This window comes from Carassius auratus, chromosome 13 (genome assembly GCF_003368295.1).
Source record: "Carassius auratus strain Wakin chromosome 13, ASM336829v1, whole genome shotgun sequence".
NCBI lineage: Eukaryota > Metazoa > Chordata > Actinopteri > Cypriniformes > Cyprinidae > Carassius > Carassius auratus.
The window spans coordinates 12,715,339-12,727,076 of record NC_039255.1 but is presented as its reverse complement, the minus strand read 5'-3'; the positions used below and the strand labels follow the sequence as shown (position 1 = coordinate 12,727,076).

The 11,738-nt window shown below is 36.5% G+C and overlaps 1 long non-coding RNA gene across 1 annotated transcript; it reads left to right on the top strand.

Annotated features, from left to right (window-relative positions):
• The first annotated feature begins 8,855 nt into the window (after window positions 1-8,855).
• LOC113112718 (uncharacterized) lies at window positions 8,856-9,871 on the top strand. Its single transcript, XR_003293468.1, has 3 exons — window positions 8,856-9,191; window positions 9,594-9,680; window positions 9,792-9,871. It is a non-coding gene; the product is annotated as an uncharacterized LOC113112718 (long non-coding RNA).
• The last annotated feature ends 1,867 nt before the right edge of the window (window positions 9,872-11,738 follow it).

Below are 11,738 nucleotides of genomic sequence, written 5' to 3'. Positions count from 1 at the left end.
CTGTCTTTAAAATAGCTTTTCATGTTTCACAGAAGAAGTAAAGTCATACAGGTTTGGAAAAACATGGTGAGTAAATGATGATAGGATATTAATTTCAGGTGAACTACCCCTTTAAGCTTCATTTAGTAAAAATTATACATTTATGAAATATACACATTTATGGAATATGCTTTACTGCATTGTCTTATACATGGATGTGTGTAGTGGTCAGATATTTACAGTCACCCAAACAGATTTCTTGTGAACTGCCATACTGGCTCAGATTCCATGTGTTTACATCTCAGCTGGCAATAAGTGAACATTTATTCTGATGCACATTGTTTTACAGATACATTTCTTTGATAAGGCAATGCTAAAACCCTTTATGCTTCAAATAACATATGCAATCAGTGCTTTTCTGATCAGTAATAAGCAAACTGTCCACTTTCCTCAGCCATTTTTATCTGTGTCAAGGCATTGTTGTAACTTCCCCTTTTTAGCCTTTGCTTTGGTTTTATTTCATCACTCAGTGAGTGGCTGGTTCAGTTTTAATTCTGCACTAATGCACAACAAGATGATCTATGCATGTTTGATCATGCAAAATGGGGGAAAACTGTACCGGACAACAAAGTTTGTGGTTGCTATTCAGTTGATTCATTATCATCTGTTTGCCAAACATTTCTTTCATATACGTCTCTCACCAGTACAAAGGTACATTTCTGTTAACATACTAATGCATGCAGGATTATAGCTCATAATTGTACAGATGTCAGATGGTTTTTGTATGGTTTGTTCATCGTATTTCATCGAATTTATACCATTGTGTGTTTGAGTTTTATTAATGGGAATCTGTTCATGTTCCAGTCAGACTCTCTCTCTGTTGCCCTGCTGGGTTTTAGTGTCGTTTGGCCAGTAGAAATGGTCACATTACATTTAGGTGGAGTACATTTGGGGGAGTTTTGTTATGAACAGGTATGATGGGAGAGTATTCTGCATGTATATGCAATAGACAGCACAGTATAAACCACTGATGTTGATCAGATTAGGTTTGGAAGGATTATTTTATGTGCACCTCACATGAAAGAAAAGGGACCATTTATCATATCAGCTGTATTAGTTTGACATGCTTTCACATGGTAAACTAGCTTACAATAATAATGTTAGATATACATACCGACAAACACTGTGCATAATACGCCGTCCTGGTGAGAATCAATTTAAAAAGTAGAGTGCAGTGTCAGAGACGAAAGAAAATTTGTATTTTTAAATGAAATCTTATTTCCTATACAAGTGTGACCATTAATATTCTGGGATTTGAACTTCCTGTCATGAAGACGTAAGATAGAGGTGACGATTTAGCTTTGTTACTGCCCAGAGTTCAAAAGAGAGATTGCCTGAGAATTGAAAACATGAGTGAATGAGAGCCGAGTGGACAAATCTATGGAATCAAAACAATGATTAATATTTCTTATAGGATTTTGGATTTGGAGTGCTTGTTTTGTTTTAAGTTATTTATTTTTGTTTCCTGTGTAAATATATTTATTTTTGTTAAGATAACATCCAGATTGTAATTTGTACAGAATATGAGATAGGAATGTATTATGCTTATGGGAATGTATCACTGCTTATTAATTGGGGTGGAAGCCATTTTTTTCCCGTCTTGTTTAATAATGCATTATTTTGTGTCTGTTTATTTTATTGTATTATAATTTGGGGTGGTGTTTGTGCTAGTCGTCTAGGTCAACACTCCCTGCCCTTATTTAATTATAAGTATTTAATGTTTTATATATTTCAGATTGTGTGCTAGGAAAAGGTTTGTGAAGCAATACTTTATTCTCTACAAACTTCAGAATTTCAATCTTCCAAAGCCTATTTCTGGGAAAATCTTTTTGATAACCCTCAATGCCAAATGAAAAGAAGGGCAGCATGATTTCTGATGATATTGATTGTTGTTGTTTTTTAATGGTGTCTCACTGTCCCATGGTTCAGGCCATATATTCTGGGAAGGTTAAAGTGGTTTCAGGATAGTGACCACCGTGATTATTCATGTGTGTGTGTGTGTGTGTGTGTGTGTGTGTGTTTGTGTGTGTGTGTGAATGAAAAGGAGAGAGAAAACGTGGTGGAGGGTTTTCTGCTCATTAAGAAAGGCTGTATCTTCAGGCCTTGGAGCTGTGCCTTTTTCTATGCAATATTACGAACACGTTCATTTTGAGAAAAATAACCCATCAACTGATGATCACTGTATTTGCATCAAGGTGTGGACTGTAGAATATATCAAATATGGACATGTGTCCATGAATTTGAAACAGTCTTACTTTTCTAGTTTCATACCATACAATAAATGGATAAAATTACATTCTGCATTTGTTTTCCTTATTTTCCATCACACTAAAGCATGCACTATTAAAATATAGTGAGTGCATACACTCTTTAAAATTATGGTTCTTTATTAGGATCTTTACAACCTTTTCATTGTAGAAAATGGTTCTTCGGGCTGCAAAAATGTCTTCACACTAAGAAAAAAATTGTCATTTTAAGAACTGTTCCATAAAGTTTGTTTAGAGAACCTAAAATGGCTCTTTTACCACAAATGAACAGGTAAGCTGTATAATTGAGCTGCCTTGCATGAAGCAGCGGACATTTCTCCGCATCAACAGTTGCCTCCATTTTGCATCTATGACTCATGAGCTGGTAGCAGGAGTCTATTTCCAGTATTGGGGCCGCACAGCTGTGTAGCAGGGACAGTTTTAGCATGTGGCAGTGTCTGTGTAAAGTGTAGGGGGATGGCCGGCTCAAAACATGGCCCAACTGATCTCAGGTCAACATGAATGTTTTTCCCCAGTGGATCATGTTGTTTTTTATGAGAGCGGTGAGTCAGTGTATGAGCTGTAGGATCACTCATGCTGACCTTCTCACTTTTACTATGTTTTTCTTTCCTTTATCTAAAACAACTTTAGCTGTTTCTCAGTTCAGCTCTATGCGGACACAACCTTAATTCTGTACTGTTAAAAAGGGCTTGTGTTCATTTTCCGGCCCTTTATAGTCAAGCTTCTTAAGTTTCATGCTTCATGTGCAGTTAGCAGGTGAAATATTTGCCTTCTCATACTGTATTGTTTTCAGTAAGTGTTATGGGTCCTGTGTCATAAAGCTGATTAATATGCTTTGGTTAGCATCTGTCCTTTCCCTTCAACCTTCTTTGCAGGCCCACTTTTATCCACATGAAGAAATGGGTCAAACCAAAGAAAAGAAAGAATGTGTTTCCTAACTGCAGCTCACTGTAATGCATGACTGGAAGGTGCTGTAATGTTTGCAGTTTTGTTAACTACAGTCAAAATGACTGACAGGCAGGGTGCACCTCAAAATCTTCATATTCTAAAAATTATTATTATTATTATTATTTAAATTATATATACTGTATATATATATATATATATATATATATATATATATATATATATATATATATATATATATATATTTGACATTTTATCCATTCTTATGTATTAATTAATTCATGTTAACATAGACCGGTATATTTCTTTTTAACCTATTAACAGTCAATTCTTGTAACACTCACTTTTCAGGAACCTTGTCAAGTTTCACAATAACTCGAATGATTCTTATTTTCTTTTATATTTATTTTTAAGGAAGTGGGTGGTCTTCAAGCCTCTTCACTTGCTCCAATAGTCCCATGCCAAGAATAATCAATGGGCAAAAATAAAGAGTGATTTTTCATGACACCATTGACACTCCTGTCTGATGGACCAGTATCATGACAAGACAGGTCCTACCTCTCCATTAGCTATCAGTTATACAAAGTACACACAAACAACAGTAATTTAAAATACAAATCCGAGTCCAAAAAAGTTGGGACACTGTACGAATTGTGAATAAAATTAGAAGTTTCAAATTTCAATACAACAATGTTTTCTTTAAGTATTCCTGAGCCCATTGTGATTTCCATTACAGTAGCATTCCTGTATGTGATACAGTACCATCTAAGGGCCCGAAGATCACGGGCATCCAGTATGGTTCTCTGGCCTTGACCCTTACGCACAGAGATTGTTCCAGATTCTATGAATCTTTGGATGATATTATGCACTGTAGATGATGGTAACTTCAAACTCTTTGCAATTTTTTCTCTGAGAAACTCCTTTCTGATATTGCTCCACTATTCTTCGCCGCAGCATTGGGGGAATTGGTGATCCTCTGCCCATCTTGACTTCTGAGAGACACTGCCACTCTGAGAGGCTCTTTTTATACCCAATCATGTTGCCAATTGATCTAATAAGTAGCAAATTGGACCTCCAGCTGTTTCTTATATGTACATTTAACTTTTCTGGCCTCTTATTGCTACCTGTCCCAACTTTTTTGGAATGTGTAGCTCTCATGAAATCCAAAATGAGCAAATATCTGGTATGACATTTCAAAATGACTCACTTTCAACATTTGATATGTTATCTATATTCTATTGTGAATAAAATATAAGTTTATTAGATTTATAAATTATTACATTCCTTTTTTACTCATAATTTGTACAGTGTCCCAACTTTTTTTGAATCGGGTTTGTATGTATTTAATTGCTTAATATACACTCTCAGAAAATAAAGGTACAAAGCTATCCCTGGAGTGGTACTCTAAGATACAAAAGTTAATCTTTGTATCTTATTTATCCCTAAATAGAGCATGCAGTATCACTGCTTTAAAATTAAATATCAGTATACTTTTGAAAAAGCAAATCTATAAAGCTGGTGGGGCAGCTGTGGCCTAATGGTTAGAGAGCCGGACTAGTTACCGGAAGGTTGCTGTTTGAGTCTCGGTGCTAGCAGGAGTTGTTGGTGGGGGGAGTGTAAAAACAGTGCTCTCTTCCACCCTCAATACGCCTGGCTGAAGTGCCCTAGAGCAAGGCAATGAACCCCTAGTTGCTCCTTGGACACTGGATATATACCTGCCCACCGCTCTGGGTGTGTGTTCACTTCTCACTGCTGTGTGTGTGCACTTGGATGGGTTAAATGCAGAGCAACAATTCTGAGTATGGGCTACCATACTTGGCAAATGTCACGACTTTCACTTTTTCACTTACACTAATCAGTATCTGTGTGCTATACTAGTATATAAGCTAAATGAAACACACATCAATGGTCATTATAACATAGTTCAAGCAACATATCATAATGAGATTTTGTAGAATCGTAAGAAAGCAATAAAAAAGGGAATTCATCAAAGTTTTTTCGGCCAATAGGATCATTTGGGGTCCTACGGACCAGGTTTGCCAACATGCTTAAAGGCTCTGTCCCAGCTCACATACCCATGTAAATCTCACGCCAAATTAGCCACCGTGCTTGTGATATGAAACAGTCTCGGCTTTGAAATTTTGTATGTTTTAATACGAAATTTAAACAAAAGATACAATGTTTTTGTACACTTAATGTGGCATAAACCATAAAATGTAGCACTTCAGTTAAAGCCAGAGCCTTTGTAAAAAATTAAATTAAATGAGAGGTCGAAAGTAACCTGCCCTTGCAGCTGCATTTCTAATTTGATTCTGCTCAGTTCACAGGCCATGAAGCGGACAGTCTTCCTTGTTTCTGTGGAGGCACAGTGAGAAAGAGAGAGAAGAAAGAAGAATGAGAGAGACTGCAAGAGCCTTGCTCTCTCCTCCCCTTCTCCCTGTCAGGTTGGCTTTGTGCAAGTATCTGAATGATCTTGTTCTGCTGTGACCACGGAGGGAAAGAAGCCACACCTTCTCTCCGCCAACCACAAGCTCAGCTCAGCAGGCACACAAGCAGTTGCACTTTTATATAACACACACACGCACACACACACACACACACACACACACGCACACACACCAGCCCATAGCTGCTCCCTCTGGCTGGAATTTGAATCGTGCGTTACAGCGGTATCTTCACCCATCCTCTGAAGAATAGATGGTAATGCTTTATTTACAGCGTCCATGTTACAGATATCACATTACTGCACTTGATTACATAGTTATGGTTAAATTCATCATTATTGTTCTATAAATATACATACATTAATATATCTGCAGAATCTGGACAGTCTGGTATTCATTGGCTTAATTTTTGACTTTCAAGAAAAAATGTCAAATTATATTTCAGTTTTCAGGACAGGAATAATTTAACCAATTTACACTAAATAATACACTGTTGTCTTTTTCAAAGATGTCGTCTTGTACCTTTATAAAACTATTGTGAGAACTGAAAGTAAGGCTGAATGTAATGTTTAACAGTATAATAATAGTAAACATTTGAAATACATAGAGGATAAATATTTGACATATTTGAATACTGATACATTAAGCATACGCAGATTGAAAGTTGAGCAAATGACTCAACTCTGAAGTTGAGAAGTTAGAGAACTTTCCCAATTTGACATAATTTAAAATGCATTAGCTACAAAATACATAGTTATACATCATCTACATTACACACCAAAATCAACATTAATCACCATTTCTTTAAAGTCCCCATGCTTCCTCAAGCATAGCAAATTAATTTTTTGAAATGTAATGGGTTATGGGTATTCCCCCATTGTGGGATACTACAAGACAAGGACCATCCAATCATGCAATATCCACATTATTTGTTTGTTTGTTTCTTTATTCATAAAGTAGTTTATAGTTTTACAACATGCATTGATTTGATTTTAAAATTCTGAATTTTTATTTTATTAATTGTCAAACACACACTGTGAACATTGAATTTACTGTTAAAAAAGCTTGAGTTAAGTAAATTCAATTAAATGATTCATTATTATTTAGCAATAATAAATCATATTTTTTACTTGATCAATGTAAAACGTAATAAATTAATAAATGCTATTTTAAATATTTTTTTAAAGTTACCTGAAACACAAACAAGGACTGAATTAAAACAATGATGGATAATTTAAGATTTCAAGGCATCAGACATACAGACCCCACAGTTTAGAAGTTTCACTAGAATGAAAGTTTGCCATATAACAGTGAGCTTATGCCGGGTTACATTTGTATCGAAGGTCATGGAGAGTTAATTATTATGAAGGACACTGAGCCCTAAAGGATGGAGCCAAGACTGTCAGACTTGCATGGATTTTTAAACCTATTGTGTAACACAGGGTTTACTATCAGACACTTCAAAAAAAAAAAAAATTATATGGTGTGTTGCTGTGAATGAGTTTGTAAAATTTTGGCAGACGTGTGATTGTAAATATAGTTCATGTGATCTTGTATTTGTGTGTGTGTGTGTGTGTGTGTTGAGGGGAAAGAACAGGAAGTAAGAAACAGACCACACACACCTGCTATATAGAGAGAGTGGGTGTGAGGAAGTGTGTGGGAGCTTGACATTCACAAAATAACACATAATAAGCATATTAAAACATATTCAGTAACGCAACGAGACAGAGAAAAAGAAACAGATTGCAAATATTCATATGGTGGAAGCAGATTCGAAGAAAGATCTTGAATATGACATCCTAAATACTAAGCTTATTACATCTGTTCACTGGATGTTTATTCCTTTAATGCCCGGAAACACTTTTAGACATCCAACAGCATTTTCTACAGGTGATGTTTAATGTCAGTTAGAGGATCATACATTGGCGTCATGTGTGGCAGGTGGGTGAGTTGTCCAGCAGGCCCAAGCAGGCACGATCAGAGCATGGCGGGCAGTGCCAGGGCTATCTGTGGTGCTTTCTGCCAGAGCAGATGAGGAGAATGGAGCAGTAGGAGAGCAGTGCAGAGTGACTGCAGCATTAACCTAATTACAGTCTGGCCCTGCTAAATAAACACTTATTAAATTTGCATGCTCAAATACACTTTTGGACAGAGCAGGTCACAGTGCATGCACCCTTTTGCTGTCACCCAAAAGTCCACACTTTGTTAAAGAATATTAATTTGTTTTAAAAGGACATGAAGTAAAGACCCTTTAAATAAATGTAAAAAAAATACCATATATAAAATGACATTTGTCCAAGGTGTTTCCCTCTAGCATACCATGACTATGCATAGGAAAAGTGGTTAAAAAATGAATTAAAAAAAAATAACTAATGCATTTTAGAAGATAATAAAAATAATTGTATTTATTTGTTGGTTGGGATGCATGACCGTGGGAAGTGAAATTTTTATACAAGTTATGAAATTGATGTTGTTCAGGCACCACACAACCACTCTCTGACCAAAACCTCAAGCTTTCATTTGCGTGGTTAACTGCACAGTTAAAAGTTTGTGCCAAGGGTCTGGTTTAACCTTGTTAACCTCTGCTGGTAGATGCTGTAACTAAACCTACTGTTTCTGAAAAGTGATCAAAATGATCCATGTTCTGACTTTAGGCACTAACTCACAAGACGTTAACTGAGGTACTAGAGTTTTGTGGATTCCTTGTGGATTATTGTGATGTTTTATCAACAGTTTGTGTGACGGCACCCATTTATTGCTGAATATATTATTGGTGAGCAAGTGATGCAATGCTAAATTTCTCCAAATCAGTGTCGATGATGAAACAAACTATTCCACATCTTGGATGGACCGAGGGTGAGTTAAATGTGCAGCAAATTTTCACTATTTCGAGATTTCCACTGAAGAGCCACTCGTGTCACCTGCCACTAGGGGACTCCCTCTCCCCGCTCGCGAGGGCGCACATTTCAAAGATCAGAAACATAATACTGTAACAATATCAACTGTTTCTCTCAGAATTAACCATCAAAATCCAACACACACAAACACAAAAGTAAAGCAAGGACTATGTTTACATACTAAAAAATATGCAAGCAATATTAACAAAATATGAGTCCTTACAAATAACATTTAAAATTCCAGCTACATTATGCTGGACCTTTAAGAAATATAATTGCCATGTTTAAAAAAAAAAAAAAAAACTGTTCAACTGTACACAATTATTATTCTGTTTATGTTCAGGTCCAATGAGATTTGAGCAGATTAGGTTCATATAGAGGCTGGGATTAACCTCCACCCGTACGATAATCCGTGTCAGCATATTTCTTTGACACGTAGCTACACAATAGAGATGTTCCTTAATTCGTTTCGAGATTTTCTGTTTGATTTACAGTTTTCTTCTTGAACTTGGGCACCTTGCAGCTCCCTGTCCGGTCTGCCACGACACTGACAGATTCCTGGGCTGGACCGCCTTGGATAAGCATCCTATGGTATTTTGTTCAAGATGGCGGTGGCGAGCATGGAAAAGGACGCGATAGTAAGTCACAAATGCCTTTGAAGTCTTACAATGCTTCAGATTTACATAATATAGCCATTATTGTTAACAGAACATTAATTTAATAAGAAGCGCAGTGGAAATCAGAACGCATCACATACATGCGTTGAGATAACTCGTTCATCTCTCACACTTAGAGTTGAAAAAAATCATAATGATTTTGAAATGCAGACGCAGTAGACCGCAGTGGACAAAGAATACTTAAAGCGTTATTATAGCTCTTATGTATATGGTGCACATTATGTTTTTTCAAGTGCAGATGTAGAAGGCGTGTCGTTTTATTGTTAAAATCGTGTGCATTTGAATTACAGTGCTCGTGTTTTATTGCATTCCTCATATTTAACTGCTTTTTATAATTGTTAATCTTCTCTTTCTCATCTGAAGAACACCGAAGATGATCTTCACCTTAATAATTCGTTTGGAGATTCTGGGCTTATCTCCCCTGATAAAGAAGACATCTCTCGTATTCTGGTAGAGATGATGTTTAAAAAGCATTGTTATCTTATGTTATAGTTTCTGCTGCTGCATTGATGATTTTTGTTTGTTTGTTTGTTTATTTGTTTTTCCCCATCTGACAACCAGACAGTTCCTTTCAGTGGACGGATCAGAGGTGGGATGAGGCCTGGGAAGAAAATCATTATAATGGGCATCATTGATCCAGACCCAGACAGGTATGTTTTCATATCAAAATTGCATACATTTAAGAATGTACACATTCTAACAGTTGCAAATGGTTACATCAGACAGAAGCTCTGTCTCAAAACCTTGCAGGCTCCCTTAAACTACATTTTTGGATGTCATGGGTCTATATTCTGTCTGGATAGGCAGCACTATGTTTTGAGAAACAGAGCCTCTTGTTTCAGATTGCATTGGGTTGTAGATCTGCTTGAGAGACACACTGCGTGGGTGTGTGCCCTGTTTTGTGATAATGGGTGTTTAAATGAGCTGTTAAGGAAACATATCAAAACACTGAGAGAACTGGGTGTGTCTTGGAAACGTATTATTTTAGGATGTTGATTTTAATAATCAGTGGTAAATCTTTTGATTCATTGGTAGTTCACGTTCACCTTATGTTGTTCTAGCCTGTATGAGTTTCTTCTATTTTAGGGTGATATATATATGGGTATAGATCACACACACCCTTTTAGGGGTACATTTACCAACATTCTCAGTCACCGTTCACATTATTGCAGTTGCACCGCTGCTTCACTTATGCGTATGCATGCAGTTTTGAAACTGGCTTAAATATAGAACACTAACAGGGCTCTCTCCACTAGCAGAGCTGGGCTGGGGTGAAATATTTGTGCATTTTATTAATTAAATTAAGTAGTATTTAGGTAAGGAAGTGGACCACCAAACGGCAAGTACCGTATGAGAGCCTAAGAATGGGTAAAGCTGAAAAAGCTCAACAGTAGTTTGTGATTATTACACGGTTTCAACAATGTGGGGTTGGTAAGACTTATTTTTTTAAATTATTATTATTATTTAAATTTCTTTTATGCTCACCAAGTCTGCATATATTTGATACAAATACACTAAAAACAGTAATGTTGTGGAATTTTTTTTTAAATTAATATATTTCAAAGTGTAACGTATTCCTGTATTGAAAAATATGAATTGTTGACATCCATTCCTCCAGTCTTCAGTGTCACATGATCTTTCAGAAATCATTCTGTAATGCTGATTTGATGCTGAAGAAATATTTATTAAGTTGAAAACTTAACCAATGTCTGCTTAATTAATTGTTGGTCTGCTTCATTTTTTTTTTTTTGTAGTAACCTTATTACATTTTTCTTTCACGATCCTTTGAATAGAAAGTTCAAAATGCAAATTTTTAATAAGCGTGCACCAATAGAAATCCTGATATATCAATGGTTAAGGGATACTAATGTGTAATTTCAGCTCAGGAATTCAGCCTTTCTAAACAGACTGCTGATCCATTAGGAATCCACTGTGGTGCTCATTCAATGTGATGGTGATGGATTCCAGTGCAGGCCTAAATTACTATGGAATTCATGGAAAGTTGATGTATGCTAGTTTTCTGTAATGTTTGGTAAACAGTTTGTAATGCTTCATCATGCCACGGTTGTCATATGGTTATGATGACATAACATAGAAAACATATTTGGACCAGTGAATGAATCTTTAAAAAAAATAAGACCAACTTTAGGTAGTGCATTGCACCAGAAATGGGCTGTTTGCATGCTTAATGTTTGTTTTCTGCACAGCTTTGTCATCAGTTTGACATGTGGCCACAGTGATGGGAAATACGATGAAGAGCTCAGTGATGTGGCCCTTAAACTCAGTGCACGATTCAACGAAAGACAGTTCCTGAGGAATGCACGGCTTTCTGGGAAGTGGAGTGAGGAAGAGGCACCCATAGCTTACTTCCCCTTCATCCCGGACCAGCCTTTTAGGGTAATGAGCTGAAACACTGACATCTACATGCTCTCTAATCTGTGATCTCTAATCTGCATGAAGCATGAGTCCAGGGTTGTGTGCAAAACCAGTGGCAGCTGCCTCATTGCT